Source organism: Drosophila albomicans, chromosome X (genome assembly GCF_009650485.2).
Source record: "Drosophila albomicans strain 15112-1751.03 chromosome X, ASM965048v2, whole genome shotgun sequence".
NCBI lineage: Eukaryota > Metazoa > Arthropoda > Insecta > Diptera > Drosophilidae > Drosophila > Drosophila albomicans.
This window is the reverse complement of record NC_047627.2, coordinates 8,205,251-8,225,437: the sequence shown is the minus strand read 5'-3', so window position 1 is coordinate 8,225,437 and position 20,187 is coordinate 8,205,251. Positions and strand designations below refer to the sequence as shown.

The following is a 20,187-nucleotide window of genomic DNA, read 5'->3' as shown; positions in this document are numbered from 1 at the left end:
ACACACACCACCACACCACATACACTGAGGACAACTGGACTCTGTCTTTTTTGGGGTGCTCCACTCGCCTCGCTCTAGGCACGCACATTTGGCTGCTAACATTTATCGCCGGATTTCCACTGTCATGCCGAATTGTGGCACACACATACAAGAACTAGAGACGGAGAGGGTAGGGGTAAGGGGGAGGATCTACTTGTTTTGCGGCTCGCTTGTCGTTTTGTCTCGTATGTTGAATAGAAATAAATTTGAGACTTAAGTCCTTGCGCGCATTAATTCGGCCTAATGTCGTGTAGTCGCATCCTGTTACCGCCCCCCACTCCCCGCTCCAACCGTTCTCCGCTCTGACCATCCAGCCACCAAAAAGCCATACTAAACTGTTCTCGGACTAGCATTTTATTTATGAGCAACTAACAGAGGCGGAGGCAAGAGAGAGAGAGAGAGAGAGAGAGAAGGAGGCGACTGGTCAGTGGGTCCTTTTGTTGCCTCTGACCGCAGTCGTCGGTCGTCGGTTGGCATAAGCCAGCGATACACAAACAAGCGATGCGATCTCCCTATGTTGGTGGAAGTGTGTGTGTGTGTGTGCTGGTCAACAAAGCCGATTTATGAGTGCATATATGTGTGTGTGTGTGTGTGTGAGTGTTTGCCGTGGGCCATTCGAATGCGTGGCGTGCGTGCGTTGTGGCTATTAAATTATTTGTAAACAATTTTTGATATCTGATTTTATGCACACACACAAACAAAATACGTACACACACACACACACACACATACGTGCCAACACAACATGAGAGTGACAAAAGGAAGGGGTGAAGAAGGGGAGCGGAGGATAGGAAGCAAGGGGTTGGTTGTTGGTTGAAGTGAAGCAGCAACTTTTGCTTGTTGTGCTGTCATAACTCGATTCCAACATTTTGCGATTCGTTGCCCAAAACTCTAACACACACACACACTCGCATATTTTTATGGTAATTCAAAGTCGTTTTGGCTTGGACAAAGGCAAGACAACAACAAAGAAAAAGAAAACGATGAAGAGGAAAAAAAAAGCAACCGAGTTGGCATTTTTATTTTTGGGCTTAGCCCCAAAAAGCAACACGAGGAAAGTGTTGGAGCTGGGCAAGGGGAAAACATGCGAGTGACTTTGTTCGTTTCCTGAAAATTGCTTGCCAAACGGCATAAGTAGATAATAGCTCATAGTTGGACCCACACTCCCTCCTCCTCTCTCTTCCTCCTCTTCCTCTTCCAGACGAGAGAGTGAAATCAAGGAGCATCGCAAATATACACTAGGATAATCAGGGATTAGAGAAATCAGGCAAACACATCATGTTCTTCTAGTTGTTAAATGGAACAACAAGAAAAACAAGTATGAAAGCTACAGTCAAGTGTGTTCGACTGTGTGATACCTACTACCCATTATCGTGTGCTATATTTCGTGCAATATACCAAATTGGTATTCTAAAAAATATATTTAAATATTCCAAAATCTATATTCGATAACAAAATACTAGAGATGGTGCTAGAGATGCGTGTTTCTGCCTATTACATGGATTAACAAAGTTATAATACTTTTCCACACAGCTATGAAGCAACAAACACGATTATGAAGATTTAACTAATAAGTAAGAAAGCTACACTCGAGCGTGCTCAACTGTGAGATACTCGGTACACATTTTCTTTCGGTATTTTACATGCAATACACCAAATCAATACACTGAAAAATACTAAAATATACCAAAAGCTATATATGGTATATCGATAAGAATATGATCAATACCTTATGGTGTTGAAGATGTTTCCTGCTGCCACTTACATACATACATTTCTACAAACTCACAATAGCCTTTTAATCTGGTGTAAAAGGAGTACTCAAGCTCAAATCAGCATCTTGCATAGACTTATCTGCAGATATGTCTATTAAGAAATATTCAAGGTGAGGTGAAAATAAACCAGCACGAAGGAAGCTAAGCTATATTTGCAAATAAATGTACAAATTTTATCTCAAGTGAGCATAAATTGTAAATCACAAAAGTATTGTAATCGATACGATTGTGTAAATGAGTCTAGCATTAATTTTACAGACATCAGCAAATGAAGTATATTTTGTCAAAGGATCAAACATTGAATTGAAATCTTTTGTGCTTAATTAAATGCCAAATTTGTGTTGGATGCAAGTTGAAATATATGCGAGAACAGTTTTGCAGACTAAGAGCTCTGGTGCTTGCCTGCTTAATGCTGGACGTAACTAATGTGCATGCATTGCTCACAGAAAAGCTTTTAAGCCGATGCCTAAACAGGTTGTGAGATTGGCTCAAAGTAATATCGCGCATACGCAGCGTATGCGTAATGTGGTAAACTGGGATAATGGCATTAATGCACCAAAATTTATACACCATATGCAAATGCTGCAACACTATAACTATGTGTGTCAGAGTGTGTGTGTGTGTGTGTGTGCTTGCCACGTGTGGCATGTGCCACGTATGTTAGGGCCCATAAGCTTGCCAATCGCATGTGCAATCAAATTTCAAAGAACCAAATGAGCCACACACGGTCTCTGTCTGCTAATGGCAGTGGCAGCGGCAGCGGCAGCAGCAGCGACTGAATTTCAGGCCCATCACACACACACACACCCTTCATTGCCACGCACCCTTTAACCTACTAAAGCAGCACAGCCGCAAAATGTGCCGAGCCCATTCATGTGGCTGCAGCACGAAATAGCATAATATTGACTACGAAAACTATTAAACTGTCAATCGTCGAGCGCTCCCCACCCTCCACCCTCCCTCTGCTCATGCTCTGCTTTTCAGTCACGACCACCACAGAGAAACAACAACAGCCAAACTCCATTCCACAGCTAGCTTAGAGCTTTGAATTTTTAGCTTGCAGCTTAGAGCTCAGCTTCTATTCAATTGCCTGCATTTCAACAGCAATTCTTATGGCATAACAAATATCGATAAATATATCTATGATGATATTATATACATATAAACAATTATGAAATTTTCTAATTTGAATTAGAATTTGATCGATGAGAAACTATATCCGTGAAATTAACTCAAAATGGAATTGCTAAGCTAAAAATGCATTTATTTAAATATAATAAAACAAATGTCTAATATTGCACACTAAAAATTTCTCAATATAATACAGAATATTATACAATTTCTTGCAAGAATAAATTTTAAATAAAAAATACTATATGATGATAGAAAATATTAGAATATAATAAAACATAATGCTTATTATATAAATAGAACATTTATTCAACAAAATTATTATTCATCTTTAGTCATAATTCCATATAAACGGTGATCCTTCTCAGCTGCTGAAAAGTTCAATAAATCTATAACGTTAAATATCTTGTGAGCAGTTATAGAGCACGTCAGAGCTGGAATGTGGTTCAGCATAAATATGCTAACGCATCAACAACGTATTAAGGCATCGAGACCTAAAAAAGAGAACGAAACGAAAAGTGCTCTATGTGCTGCTCAACAAAAAACAAAAACAAAAACGCAAAGGCAAAAAAAAAGGATAAGAAAAATGAAAATAAAAATAAAAACGAGGAACTGATTGCTCCACTTCGACGTAGCTGCCGTTGGCGTCAATGCTGAACCTCCACTCTGCACTCTGACAGACAGAGTCTCCTCTCTGTGGTGGTGCTTGGCAGCCATCAGAGTTGAAGCTGGTGTGCCTGGCGAGTGCTGTCTGCTGTCCAATAGATGACGCTCGCTTGTTGGTTTTTACCATGGCCGCCGCACAATATTTTCCAGCGTCACGTGCGCACTTAAACATCAGCATCATGATGGTATTCAGGGCAGTGAAGCGCAGAAGATTCAGTGGCAGCCGCAATGCAAGGCGTAGCACCCAAAACTCTCAACTCCCTTCTCATCCTCTGTGGAGTATATGCATATATCACAGTCAGTTTAGAATCAATAAAATATAACTTTGCGTGCTGATTTCTCTGTGTATGGCCCGAGGCCGAGTGTTGTACGTTGAACGCTGCTTCGACATCTCAAGGTGGGGCATGCTACACTACACATGCCGCTTGCCGCATGCCGCGTGCCGAAAGCAGCTCGCCATGCTTAGCAGCTGCCAGCTGTGAAATGTATTCATAAACATCGCCGGCGACATGAGAGCTAAAATCCCGGAACCAACAACCGACTGACAGCAGCACGTGCATCCATCTGTCTGTCTACACACACCCACACCCACACCCGCTCATGTGTGAGGCGTTTTGTCTGCGCTTAGGGATTTCCGCTTGAATGCGAATTTGATATGCGCAATAAAATATTAAAAAATCGACAAAATTGTTTTTAAAGCGCGTAATTCAACAGACGACGCCCCCGAAGATACCCAAACATATTTGCATGTATTAGTATATGAGTGTGTGGGTGCGTATGTATGTGTGTGTGTGTATGTGATTGTGTTGAAAAAACAAAAACCAAAAAACAGAACGCGTTTTCAGTCGCATTTCGAAACGCGTTGCGCATGCAAAATGAACTCTTTAAATGTGATTCAAACGCTTTGCTATTGTGTGTGTGTGAGCATGTGTGTGTGTCTGTGTGTGTGTGTGTGCCTGTCATGACCTGTCGCCTAAAATATCAGTGAGGTTTTCTTATGTTGAAACGCTTAATGGATTCAAGCTGCAATCATTAGGCAAAAACAAAACAAAACAAAACTGTTTTAAACTTTCAAGACAAGTTTAAGTAGCTGCACCCAAAAATAGAAACGATTTTCAAAACTGGGCTCTTTACTTTAATATGAAATACCCTTTAAATTTATTTCTTTTTTGTTAGTCACTTAAATAAATATCTAAATAACACAATTTTATAACTCAATTAAAGTTTTTAAAGCTAACTCCCATATTTGCCCACAAATTACGTATACGGACCGTCGAACAAGTGACTTTTTTCAAGGGTATGCACATCGCCAGCAATCAGCAATGGACTGTGAAATGCGCTAACAAAACTTGGTCCAAACACCAACGACAACAAAATGCTCATATTAAAGTCAGCGCGGACGGGAAAGAAAAGTGACAACAAAAGAGGAAGAGGAAACGACGTTAGAGTTGTTGCAGCGCAAATGCAAATGAGCGTTAAGTGGGCGTTGGACCCTGGGCGTGGCACATTGGCGTTAAAGTTGACGTTGGCGCTGACGTTGACGCTGACGTTGATGTTGACATAATTGTCATTGAAGATAGTTTTAAATGTGCCGTTCGCCACTCGCCACTTGGCAACATTTTGACTATTGCAAATTGATTTTTCTAGCTGCAGCCACATGTCTTCAATCCCTCCTTACCACCCTCTATATCGCATATCGATTTTGAATTCTTTTATGCAATAAATACAAAGAGAGAGAGAGAGAGAGAGAAAAAGTTTTGCACAAATTGTGGCGCAAAATTTGCAACTTTCGCGTAAAGTTTGACTCAAATTACCTAAACGTTGACGTCAAAATCAACGTCAGCGACGGCGACGACGACGGCAGCGACGTCGACAGCAGCTCCAATAACGGAAAAGATGTTGAAAAGTGAAAAGCGCAAAGTACTTGGCCGAAAAGTTGCAAGATTGTTTGACAAATACGGCACAAACACAAGCCAAGCTAATGTGAGAGAGTGGCTTAAAAAAAGCGAGAGAAAGATTTAGAGAGAAAGTGAGGGATAAAAAAAGCAATGACTATTCACAACTAAGTTCTCCTGTTTACTATTAACAACTGAATCAAATTTCAAAAGCTGCAAAGCAACAACTCTAAGAGTATTACAAATAGCAGTTAATTTTTCGATATTTATTCATGTAATTTAATTTTATGCTATATTTTTCAAGTCAATTATATAAATAATAGTAAAATAAATATTAGTGCAAAGTGTTCACATCTGGAAATGATATAAAGATCTCCTTCTCTATGTCTCTCTCTCACTCTCTTTCTTTATCTTTCTCTATCTATCCTTCCCTTTCTCTGTAAGTATTTTAAATGCTTTGCCTCAACGCAGCTGAAATTAAGTGTGTCCATTTCGATTTAAGTACTGCGCCCCAAAAATTCGAGACGATCTCATACATATGCTAATGTGATGAGAGCGCGTTGGCATATGAAATGATGTCAAATGTGCGAGTGGAAAGTGAAGAGTGAAGAGCAAAGAGTGAAGCACGCAAAAAAGTGCGAAACTTTTTGGTGAGCAACAGAAAAAAAGAAGGAAAATCAGAGCCTGAAATGGCAACTAACGGCAGCACCCAGAATCCTTCCTCAACCCGAAATTGAGGCGTGGTCAAGGGCAAAGGGGAAGAGTGGTGGTAGAGAGTTGGAGAGGGGAGGGAGGTGAAGTGAAGTGATGCGAGTCCAATACACATAACCCCCGCTTGCCACAGGCTTCAGAGCCGGCGATATGGCTAATGTCGTTGTTGTGGGCAAAATTCAATTTACTGCCTGAGTCCATAAGCACACGCACATAACAACAGCAACAACAACAGAGAGGGAGCGGGAGTGGCAAGAAGAAGTGGCAGCAACAACTACAACAAGCGCAAGTTGAGGCAGGCGGCAAACAAAACGCGGCTGCTGCGCTGTGTGTGTGTGTGTGCGTGTGTGTGTATGTGTTTGTGTGTGTGTGTATGTGTTGGCAGCTCTGTGAAGCATATAATCGACAAATACGCACACACATACACACACAGAGATGAGGAGAAAGGACATGGCCACATTGCGTATACGCAACGTAGCACAAAAGCGACAGGCGAACGCGCAAACCGCTTAAAGCCAACGAAAATTGCCAGCGACAACATCATAAACTCAATATGTATTCAATCCATTTGACTTTTTGCCCGCCATCGTTGACGTGCTTGCCACATCAGTGGGCGTGGCAACAGCAACAACAACAACGCACACTTGCTGGTTGCCCCCAAAAGTTTCCACTTCCACTCTGCCCCCTCACTTAACCTTCCCTTTCATTGCGAACGTTTGCGAATCGCACCGACACAAAAAAAAAAAAAAAAGAAACCGAAGAGCAAAAAAATATTCGGTTCATTCTTTTTTTTCGCTCGCATTGATTTTCAGACACTGATTGTGTTGTGTCTAACCGATTGATTTGTGTGTGTGCGTGTGTGTAGAGTGTGTGCGTGTGTGGGTGTGTGGGTGTGGTCTCCATCTATGTGAGTGCGAGTGTGTGAGTGTGTATTGGCATCGTGTAAAGCATGTGGCAAAGCATTTGATATAGACATTGGCATGACCAAAAACCAACGCGACTGCCAATAGATCAACAAGCATGCCAATCGACTCACTGACTGACTGACTAACTGTTGAACTGTCTGACTGTCTGACTGACTGACAGACTGAGTGTCGGACTGGACAGCTGGCTGATTAAGAATGCTGCTGCATGCGGTATGCGTGCGGCATGCGGCATGTGGCAAGCTGATGCCGCTGGCTTTGCATTTTATGCAAATGCCGAAACAATCAACTTTTTAGTTGAGTTTCAGCTGCATTCGCAATAAGCATCAAATGCATTTTCAAGTGCTACACCATCACGATTCTGTCGTTGATGGGGTGTAAATGTCTGCTTGTAAAACAATGTGAGAAGCATCGCCAGCATTTGCACTTGTTTGCATGACCCGCAAAAGTATGCTACGGTTTTTCGCTCCCAACAAACAATCGATTATTTATAGATTACTGCAATTTGCTGACCAGATTAATTTCTCGACAGCAGTGTAATTTAATTATAGTAGAATTTGTAAGGTAAAATATAGTGTAGACATTTATCGATATTAAAAAATTAAAGAAAAAATGCATTTGTTATCATTATTGCTTAAATATTTAAAACTAATATGTAGAGTTGCTTCATTTATTTTTCATTCACATTTATAAGCTACACAGCACTTAAATAAACTAACCGTTACGTATTACTCAACACTTTAGTTCAATAATCAGTTTGTACTACACAGCACATAAAATCAGAAGGTATGGAAAAGAAGAAATCGTGAAATCGACAGTAAAGCGACGCTAGACGAACATCCAGACTAAATGTTGAATATTGTAAAATAATAAACATAAAATTAATTAGAATATTCATCGCCTACTATCATTTATATTTATACACCACACAACACTTAATCTGAGTAACCGTTCCACATTAATCAACACTTAAATTAGGTAAACAATTTCACCAGGTTATATTCCGAGTGTCTTTATTTTAGTTTATTTTTAAATTATTATTATTTATAGAAAACATTTATAGATTAAATTTTGCATCTTAGTGCTTTAAGCACGTCAGTTCACTTTCGCGGCTTCGATGTCTTCGTCATATACTATCGATCTATCGTGTCATCGATGTAGTCGATATTTTGACAATTTTTACTAAACTACACATAAAATCAGAAATTATCGTTAGGAAGAAATCGGAATGGGAAAGATTGTGAGAGATTGTAAAATAAGTTAAAATATTTATCGTGTACAATTACCAACAATCGCCTGAAATTCAAATCTAACCAAGTAAATAATTAAATACACAGTTTAACACTTGCTTAAATATAAATACTTTTCGATAGCCGCGGATTTTGTGCAGTTTATTGCTGGAAGCACATTAAATGCTGCTGGATGAATAAAATCGATTAATTGCATCGCTTATTAAGCTGAATGCCAGAACGTTTAATGTATTAATACAAAGCGCATTTATATAGTAAATTGTTGGCATCTCACTTTCATTGCTCCACATGGATTTAAATTCCATTTTGATCTCGTTGTTGTTGTTGTTCTTGTTGTTGCTTAGTTCATTCACAAAAATTTCATTTGTCGCCACAACTGACCCAACAACACAAAATCACACTCACACACACACACATGCACGCTTCGTGGGGCATAAAAACATTTGAAAATTTATAGAAATAAAAAAGTTATAAATGTAGAATGAAAATATAAAAAAAAAAAAAAAACAAGTAAGAAAGCTACAGTCGAGTGTACTCGACTGTGAGATACCCGCTACCCATTTTGAATAAAAGAAACATATTTTGCGGTATTTTCTCAAAATATACCGAATATACTGCAAAAATACTAAAAATATACCAAATGGTATATTTGGTATATCGACATAGTACCACATTCAAAATATACCATAGACGGCACAATATACCAGATTGTCAGCCAAAGCAACTAAGACCCCTAGTAAGTAGGCGTTTTTGCCCATACAAAAGTATTTCTTTAATAACTTCGACAATTTTTATCTGATCGGAACCAAATTTTCAGGAATCATAACTACTATAGTAAATATTGTATATACCAAAATTCGCAACTCTAGCTTCAAAATTACGCTTGTTATTCGATTTTTTTGATTTGCGGGGGCGGAAGTGGGCGTGGCAAAAATTTGAAACAAACTTGATCTGCGTGCAAACATAACAAATGCTGTCGAAAAAAAATTATAGTTTTATCTCTTATAGTCTCTGAGATCCAGTGTTTCATACGGACAGACGGACAGACGGACAGACACACAGACGGACAGACGGACATGGCTAGATCGTCTCGGCTGTTGACGCTGATCAAGAATATATATACTTTATAGGGTCGGAGATGCCTCCTTCTACCTGTTACATACATTTCCTGCCGGCACAAAGTTATAATACCCTTCTACCCTATGGGTAGCGGGTATAAAAATAGACAGACAGAGAAACTGATGCGACCAACTGTGCTGCCAACAGCTGCAGTTTTCCCTCTGTAAAGAGTGTATTTTAGAGTGTGTGCATGTGTGTTAGTGTGTTTGTGTGTGGCTGGCAAATGGCAGCCTGGGTTTTGAAAATTTCATCATTGCATTTTGGGTTTTTGGCTTCGATCGACGACGCGCCGCTTTGGCAGTTAAGCATTTCTCTAGTGCCAGGGCGTTTTTGTTGAGCGATTTCGCTTGCCCCCGATTGTGGCACTTACACTCGCTTCTCCCTTTCTCCCTCTCTCTGTCTCTCTCTAGCTTCAATCGCTCTCTCTCTCTGCTTTGCTGAGTGTGCTGACTCCAGTCCCCATACACTACCATATTTTCTGATTTTTTTTTGTTATTTTTTCGTTGCACTGACTGTGCCTTCTGTCATGGCTGAGTGCCTCTTTAGCGTAGCTCAAGTGGGTTCTGTGTGAGTGTGTGTGTGTGTGAGAGAGAGAGAGTGTGGGGCAGATGGGAGTTGGGTGGCTAAGACCAGCACACGTATGTTGAGTGACTGCTCAAATCTGACGGGCATCGCTCCCATTGCTCTTGCTGCTCTCTCTTCCTTTCTCCAGCTCCAGCTCCAGCTCCAATTCAAACTCCAACTCCAGCGATGTCATTTCCAATGCTCATTGCCGAGTTCTTTGCCATTGATTTGTGTGTAGAGAGCAGCAGCAGCAGCAGCAGCTGGAGACAGTTAAGGCCCCAAACCGCTTGGCACATTTCGCTTGATTGCCCAATTCGGGCAACCGCCTCCTTCTCTGCCAGGCTGAGCCTCAGCCTACCAGCCAAAGCAGTCGCATTAAAAAACGACGACCTCATACACACACACATATATAAATAGATATATGCCTCCTGCTTCTGCTTCTTTTTTTTTTAAGTCAATATCTGAGGTTGGGAAACGAGGCAAGAGGCAATCAGGCAAACTGCTTAAGCTGCGGCCACGCCCTGCTTTTCACATATGTGTGTATGTGTGTGTGCGCCATTCCCGCTTTATCATTATCGGCAAAAGCAGTCATCATCATTGTGGGGCAGGAGATGAACTCGCATAAAACGGCGCATAAACTTCGACTGCCGCTTCACGACGACTTCAACTTTAGTCTCCGTTTCAGTTTCAGTTTCGGTTTCAAACTTGAGCAACCCGCGCTAATAAAAACATTAACGTACATATGCCAGGCGGATGGGATGAGAAGTTCACTCGGGGATCAGCGAAGTTTACTCATAAATAAATATTTCCTAGGCTAACATTTTAAGCAGTCGCGCGCGAACAATGCTCGCTGCTTAAAGCCAAGTCGAAAGTTCGAGTTTTTGGACACAGCGTGCCAATTTGTTAATAGTAGAAGCAAAAGTTCTCGAGTTGTTGTAATTTGAAACTGTTTACATTCGCCCAAAGGGGTTGCCCATGTTAGCTATGTCTCTTTCTTTCTCTGTGCTCCAATTGTCGAAGTTTCTGCGAATTTTGCCAGATAACAAAACGCGGGCGAGGCAAAACTTTTGCTCCTGGACGCGTGTAACAATGGCATTCAAGTTTCCTGGCCCTGTTCCTCGACCCCTTAGCAGCGAGCACTTAGAGCTTGGAGCTGAGCTGAGGCCATGCTTGATTGGCTGATTGACTTGGCAATGGCCCGCGGCAGACTTAATTGTTCAGTGCTCGTAAAACTATTTGCCACAGTTTTGTGATCTGATGTTATCCTCGCAAATGCGTTCGTCAACTAAGCCACAGCATCAAGAAGAAGAAGAAAGTTTGCCTCAAATGCAAAATGTCTGTCGCGACTTTAAATTTATGCCCGACGTTGAAAATTCAATTTCGCTGCCATCGCAAATTTTCAAATATTCCAAGTCTATCTCTCTCTCTCTTTCACACCCGCTGCTTCTTTGGCGTTCTCTGTCTCTTATTCGCTGATAAATTGCCATCAACTCTCTCATATATAGCTGGCTGTTTAAGCTTACACTTCATATGCGCCTTGCCCTTGCTCCTCTTTTCTCCCTTGTCTCTCACTCTCTCTTTCTGTCTCTCTGTCGCTTGCTGTGTATCACACATGCTGCGACTGGCATGTTGCATGCCTCACTGAGCAATAAGTTCGACAAACTCATTTCATTAAGCTCACAGCTGCATAAAAAACGAGCTAATGCGCTACCGATGCTGTTGCTGTTGCTGCTGCCTTGTAACGGTTCCTCCAACAGCTTGCGTGCCTCTCTACCTCCTCCCTCCACAATCGATTGCCCCTGCAGCATGCAACATCGCTGCTGTTGCTGTTGCTCGTTCTCTCCACGGTCGAGATGCCTCATCATTTATTGGCAAGCGCTTTTCAACGGATTGGCAGCAGCAACATACGCGTCGATACACACACACTATCACACACATACATACATACACACTCACATACTTTCACACACATTCGCCTTAGGCAGAATCAGCTTAGAGTTCAACTGACACGAAGACTCAAACTCAAACTCAGACTCAAACTGATACTGATACGGAGACTGAGACTGAGACTCTGAGACTTCGACTCGCTCGGCTTGAGATTCAGTTTGCAGGGCCATGGACACGTCACGACATGCTAGGACATGCAAGGACATACCAGGAGCTGCCTGTTGGTATTTATTTGCCAGCCAGCAGCCGGCAGCCTCAATATGTGCCGCACTCTAAAGCCATCAATTTTTTATTAGATTAAATAAAATTTACCAACGATTTATCTAAGCTCACGGCCGCGTCTGTCTTCCATTTCCTGTCTCCTGTCTCCTGTATCCTGTCTCTATCCCCTTCCGCCCATCTTCTATCTTCCATCTCCTGTCTTCTGGTGCCTGTCTTCTGTCGTCAGCTTCTTGTTTCTGTTGGTCTGTTGCTCCGTTGCTGCTGCTCCCATGAGTATCCGATTGGCAAGGACAATAATAGCAGCAGGATGTGCTGGTTGCATTTAATGCAACTATCTGATTTACTCAACCCCAACACACAAAAAAAAATAAAAATAAATAAATAAAAGCAGCATTGACGAGTGAATAAATAAGTTTATAAGATGACAAAGACCTTATTTCTGATGTACGAAATTTAAATCTCATTTTGTCTATAGCTTTGCTCTTGAGTAATGCTAAAAACAATTAGGTTTCACATATAAAATTTAAATAATAATAAATATCGTTCCCTTTAAGAATTTAATACATTTTAGTAAATGAAAAATATATAATAAAACAAATCTATAAATACAAATAAGTGATTTATTTTTAAAGAAAAGTTCATATACAAATAAATTTATGCTTTTGAAAATTATTAGCAATTAAAATTGTATGTAATTGCCTATTAATTATTAAACAATAACAATATTTTATATGAAGTTTAAGATGCTAAAATGAAAATATAAAATAGCAATTTATTTATATATGTATATCCTTTTACAATTTATCTTCTAAAACATGTGTATTCAATAATTGTTTTGTACAACTGCGAATTTAAGTACCTTTGATGTAAGAAGATTTTGTCAGACAATTGCGCATGCATTCATTTCAAATTTAAATAATTATCCTTCAAAGTCAAATAAGATTTTGCTAAACATTGAGAAAATTATTTAAATTAAATTTATTCAATTTAATTGTAGTTTTTATGCGACTAAAAGCGAAAACTTTAAAATTACATGAGATAAGCAGCCAGTGGCAATAAAAATATTTCTAAATTCACAGAAGATGAGTTCAAGAGTATAAAACTATATAAAGCAATAACGGTGAATGCAATTATAATTAGTTTTAAGTTTGTATAATCATCGTGTAATTATTGTGGTTAATACTCCGCTGCGTATGTCGCGCATTAATGAATGCAATAATCTGCAATGTCGAATGTGCGCACAAAAAAAGAAAAACCCATTAATCGCATTTCCCAAGAGGCAGACTCTGTCTTGCTGTCTCGCTTCCTCCCCCGCCCCACGCCACTCATTTGCAATTGCCATCGAGCCATCGACTTGCCGATCAAACTCTGCCCTCAGTCCTCGTGAAATTTGTTCGAAATTCATTGCGCGATTTCTTCGTGTTATTTTGTGCCATTGCCAAAATGGAATTCTTACGTCGAAGCTGAGCTGCCACGCCCATGATTGGATGCTTCCCCCGCTCCAGCCCCCGCCCACTTTCGATTTTCCCATGAGCCGCAGACGTTGCACAGACTTTGGCGTTGTCCTCGCGTTGTTGCTGTTTTCTTCGTCTTTTCCTTTTTTCGTTTTTCGTTTTCGCCGTCTGCTTCACCTCAGCAGCTGCAATGAAAATACATTAAAATGCAGTTGCAATTGCTTTTGCAGTTTGCAGTTTGCCATTGCCATTGCCACGCCCACAAGAACACTCAGTGAGCCACACCCAGACTCACTCAGGAATTGCGAGCTGCAGTGGCATTCATCAGAGTTATCCTGTCTCGTTATCCTTGTGCTTTACATGCAATACGAGCAGCTCGACGGCAAAGCCACTTAGCATTTTCCACCTTTGCTTTCCACCTTGCCTCGTCTCGAATTTTCTCACTCTCGCATTCACTATTGTTGTACACAATTCGCATTCATCTTAGAATAAACAACTGAATGAAAATGAATTCTATAATTGATTTAAATGCATTTCTTCTCGTTGCAGCTAAGCTCGCTCGGAGTTGCGTTTCTTAACGACGACGACGACGACGTCGCTTCGAGGTAAGTGCTAACAATTTGCAACAATTATTAAAACACCGTGTCGATAGCAAATGCAATTAAATGAAGGAATACAACAGATTCCCTCCCCAATAAGTATGCTATGCGTTTTATTGTGAAATTGTTGCGAACGAAATTCAAGAAAAACGTGAATTTCGAAATACAAAATGAGCTCGCCTCGAATTTAAGTTGCAAAAATATTTATGCGAATTTATGGTAATCGAGAAAGAGAGCGAAGTCTTTATTCATTTATTTAATGCGCCAGCATTTCTTTTTTATTCGGCATTTGATGTGCGTATAAATGTGAATGTAAATTCGAATGCGTGTTTTTATACCCGCTACCCACTCGGTAAAAGGGTATTATATTATTTGGTACATTAAATCATAACAACACTCTTTAAAATTCTTGTAAATTTGGCATTTGTTGTACTTTAGGGTATGTTTTAAATGTATTAGTATATTGATATACCAAGCATAGCCTTTGGTTTGTTTCTGCATTTTTCAAAATATTTTTTTGGTATATATTAAATAAAAAAATATGGCATACTTTGTACTTCATGCTTTTCTAAAATATTACACTATATTGATATACCAAATATAGACTTTAGTATATTTTTAGTGTATTGATATGGTATATTTTAAATGTAAAATATGGCATACTTTGTAATCTATGGGTTTTTGAAATATTACAGTATATTGATATATCAAATATAGACTTCAGTATATTTTTAGTGTATCGATTTGATATATATTTATGGTATTTTTTTGGTATATTTTAAATAAAAAAATATGGCATATTTGTACTTTATGCTTTTCTAAAATATTACACTAGATTGATATACCACATATAGACTTTAGTATATTTTTAGTATATTGATATGGTATATTTTAAATGTAAAATATGGCATACTTTGTAATCTATGGGTTTATGAAATATTACAGAATATTGATATACCAAATATAGACTTCAGTATATTTTTAGTATATTGATATGGTATATTTTATATGTAAAATATGGCATACTTTGTAATCTATGGGTTTTCGAAATATTACAGTATATTGATATACCAAATATAGACTTTAGTATATTTTTTAGTGTAACGATTTGATATATTTTGAAGGTAAAAGTGTATTGATACACCAATTATAGCTTTTCGTATATTTTAGTACTACTTTATTTTCATTAAACACATGTAGCGAGTAATTCACAGTCGAGCAAACTCGACTGCAGCCTTCTTACTTGTTATATAATCAAAAGTGGAGTTGCTTGCTTTAATAGCCAGCCACATTAGTCGCCTGTCGTTAAGTGCGGCAAGCAAAGGAATTGCCACTAAATGTTATTGAAATCGAATAGCAGCCGCACCCACTTTTGGGCGGCTGCTCAGCGATGCGTTGCGTTGTGTTGTGTTGCGTTGTGTTGCTTTGCCTCACCAGGTTTATCTTTTATAATCGCAGGCAACAACAAGACACACACGGCTGACTGGACAACACATGTCAACATATGTATGTTATTTTATGTATGTGTATGTGTATGTGTATGTGTATTGGTGTGTGTGAGTGCGGAGTCGTCTTCTCTGTGCTTTTGACTTATTGCCCGCAACTAATTCCTAATTATAATTTCAATTAAATATTTATTTTAATTAAAAAGCAACTTCAAATACATAACCCACATCCGTTTTGGGCAATGCCACAGACAGCCACACACACAGGGCAAACTGGCATTGCCACTGCCACAACAACTGCCGCTTCAACTGTTTTGCCGAGCCACCAGCCAACCATGCAGATCTCAGTCAGCAAACCCAATCGAGGAGCCATTCCAGCCAGAAGCCATGCTCCCACTCCATTCCTCGGCTCTGCTCTGCTCTGCTCTCCTCCGCATCGCAGCTTTCAGTCAAACCATTCAGCTTGCCTGCTTCATTAAATTTCATGAATCGCCCGCAGCGTTACCCCATATCCTGTGCATGTTGTTGATGGCTTTACACACACACAGCAAGAGAGATAGAGAAAGAGGGAGAGAGAGCGAAAGAGAGGGAGCCCACTCTACGCTTTGTTGTCTGCCAGCTTTGGCTGGAACATGCGAATATAACTCAGCGAATCTTGCGACCCCTATGCCTCTCGCATCCCTTCATCCTCCCTTCTCTCTCTCTCTCTCTCTCTCTCTCTCTCGCTCGCTCGCTCTTTTCGGACCCTCGCGGGCTCTTTTCTGACCATGTGCTGGCCCCGTATCTTGGCTGGCATATCGCGAGCTCCACGTTTCTGTTGTTGTTTCAGTGAAAGCCACAAAAACTGTTTGCGCTTTTATTTATTTGCTATTGATTTCCACAGTCCCAGGACGCAATTTGTTTGCAATAAACTTCATAACAATAATTCATGTCCACACAAATAAATAATTCATGGTTTCACTCGATACCAGCCGCTGTTGGCGCCCTCTCCCCATCCCCATTCCCATCCCCATCCCCATCCCTTTGAGGCTGCATTTACTGACCATCATCAGACGACGATCTGTTCCAATCCAATCCGTGCCCAAAGCTAATGCTTTATCCTTCGCACACTCTAATTTATATAGTATATACTATATATGTATGTCTGTATATACATATGTATGTACATATATCTCGGATAGATAATTTCATTGCGCAAAACGAATGTCTGAAGCTGTTTGGCCGTTGAGATTTCAGATTCGACGACGTGGCTCGCAGCAGGACCCAGAACGAAGAACGCAGCACGCAGGACACTGGAGGAGCATAAAAGTCGAGAAAGCGGCGAAGCTAATAAATTCAATGCTCGTTGCGATAATAGAAACTAAACATTAAATTAAAAAGGTGTTTCATTGCGTTGTGCCATTCATGCATGTAAAAGCGCTGCCAGAAATATGAATGAGTGCACACTGCTCGCACAGTGGGGCCAAAAACGCACTTGGACTAGCAGATGATTTACTTTGCTTAGACAAAGAGTTTGCTCAGCAAATAATGTATGTAATTTCCTTAGTCAAGAAAAAGTTGTTCTTACTTTACAAACATTCTATTACGGTCGATATATTTTGTATTGAAAGGGTTCAACTTCTTGTTTTATTTATTTTAAAGAGTTATCTGTAAAATCAAATAAAGTAAATTCTTTGACCTTTTGATTATTCATTTATTTATTAATATGCTAATACTATTTTTTACATATATTTTTCAATCAGAAACACAAAATGTTATTCTAAATTATATATATATATATATATATATTTCTATATATTTCTATAGCGTCGTCAAGATAGTAGTCTAAGGTTTTAGTGTCCACATAATGTGTTGTTATGGTAATATATTCTTAATATATCTTAATCTAAAAAAAAAAACAGAATTATATTTCTGAATTCTTAATATATTATTGAACGCTCTGCCTTCTATCCTAAATTAAAACAACAGTTAAAAGCGTCAATAATTCTTCTATACATCCCAATCTAATTGCCTTACAATCTGCCCGTAAAAGTTGTTCACTATATTTCGTGCATTATATTTAGAGCATTGAAATGCAGCTTTAATGCTTTGAACGCATTCACATTCTGCGGTCTTTCAGTCTCTCTCTCTATCCTCTCTCTTTGTCTGTATCCAACATATATTATTACTTTGCTACTCGACTGATCCCTTTTATGGGGCAATTCCTTGGAGCTATTTGGCATTGTGAAATGCTTACCAAGCTGTCAAACATTTCTCAAATGGTTTTATTGACTTTGCTACACTGTGAATAACTATTAGAATAGTTGAGTGGTTTTGTGAGTGTGTTTGAGTAACTCGACTCTGTGCGAGGAGGGGGGAGGGGAGAAGTGTTCATGCGATATCGCTAAGTAATCGAAAACAAAAAACGATAACTGACACAGACGCCGCAATGACACTCTCAGCGAGTGTGTGTGTGTGTGCGTATTGCCATTAGCATTTCCACAAGCCATTGTCATTTCCATTACCCCTTTCTCGTAGAGAGCGGGAGAGAGTGAGAGAGAGAGAGAGAGTGAGAGACGCTATGCATGGGAAATTGAATTTCCCATTATCGTATAAATGAAAATTAATGAAATTTTTGCGAGCTTCAAGCTTTCGCTTCGCTCGCATTTGTAATGCCAACTCTGGGGGAAGTAAAACTTTCTGCGCTGTTAGCTGATTGAATGCATAAAGTGACATGGACATGAGACTGACCAAAAGAGAGAAAGAGAGTGAAAAACAGAGAGAGAAAGAGAGAGTGCTTGTTTGACGACAGCGAATAGAGACCGAGTGAACACTCGAAATGGAGTTGCGACGTTTGTGTTTTGAATTCGCCAATGCCGCATTACTCATACGCCACGTGCACCACGGCGCTTTGATTTTTGTGCTGTGCTGTCATAAAAAGGCTGCCAAAGAGTCGAGCCAGTCGAGCAGTCGAGTAGTCGAGTAGTCGAGCAGTCGCTGGATGAATTGGACACTCATTCGAATTGATTTCGTATGTGGCGCATAAGTCAAACGAATTTCGTATCAATAAGCAGAAGGACATGTGGAGAACATTTCGAAAAGCCAGAACAGTAAACCAATGCGAATGAAAATGGAAATGGAAATGACGATTGCCAGAGAGAAAGAGAGCGAGCTGGTCAGTCGGGCAAATATAATAAAAATGAAAAGAAAATGAAATATTTACACATGCGAGTACCGAGAGGACAAACAAATAAATAAACACAAATAAAATATGGCACAGCGCAGCGCTGCGCAGCGATGACAACGATAAGGACAACTACATCGAAATGGACGAGTGCCAATTGAGAAAATGAATTTACTATGTACGAAATGGTTAAGTACAAATATGTTGAGACAGCAGCAAAGTCAAACACCAACAACATCAACAACAGTAACTGTCATGTTAAAGTACCGCATAGTGGAGCTAAGCCAATGCAATTTGAGCGGAAAACGATATCAAAATCAATGCCAACTAAATTCTAATTGAGCGAAGAGGTTTTTTTTTATCAATTTATTTAGTTACAAGCATTTATAATTTAGTTAGTGGCTATCTGAATGAAATGTGTGCATATTAAACATGGCTGGATAGTTGTTGACATTTAAAATGGTAAATAAAAATGCAACAAACTTCGATACTTTCGATAGCTTATTTTGAATAATTTTTTTTTAAATAAAATTTTTTAGCAATTATACTTATTTAAATTCAGTTCTTTAATAATAATAATGCAATTGTTTGAAACCCTTAAAAAAAGTTCAATACAGATTTCTTTAAAATTATTTCAAAGACTTTCTCAAACACTTTTACAATTAAAGTTTCATTGTCTAAATTATTTCAAAGACTTTCTCAAATACTTTTAAAATTAAAGTTTCATTGTCTTAAGCAGATAATTACAATGGAATTTAAATGTAACGTATGAAAAACTTCTTTACTATTTTCTGCTCTGATTGTAGATATAGCTTAAGCATTACTTAAAATTTGTAATGCAGCTGAACAATTCAAGACTAGTCTTCTATTTTATTGCCATTTCATTCTTTCTTTGTTTCTGCTCACTTCCTAAGGCAGTTATGCGTGAGCAGTTAACTTGGGCTACAAATTAATGTAATTGATAGCTTTGGAGCTCATTTCAAATGCAAATAGCTAGAACTAAGCGATGTCACCACACTATGTTTGCAAAATTCGCAAATCTAGTTCTCATATTGATACCTCGAATTCGAGTTGCCAAGCGCACTCGCACTGATGGCTGCTCCTGTTGACTCCGGACAAGTGCTGCTGGCAAAACTCGTGTCCACCGCTGACTACACCTGACTGCGTTGACTGTGCGAGCATGACGCTTACAGTTGTCATGGCGGACATTGCCACATCCAGAGCCAGAGACAGAGCCAGAGCCAGAGAACTGTAGCTGCAATCGAAGTCATAGTCAGAGCAACT

The 20,187-nt window shown here is 39.4% G+C and overlaps 1 long non-coding RNA gene across 1 annotated transcript in view; it reads left to right on the top strand.

Moving 5' to 3' along the window:
• Window positions 1-20,187, top strand: part of LOC127565278 (uncharacterized) — a 93,813-nt gene that overhangs the window by 13,427 nt on the left and 60,199 nt on the right. The window contains exon 2 of the long non-coding RNA XR_007954647.1: window positions 14,246-14,301. This is a non-coding gene — a long non-coding RNA (uncharacterized LOC127565278). The remainder of the gene's footprint in view (window positions 1-14,245; window positions 14,302-20,187) is intronic.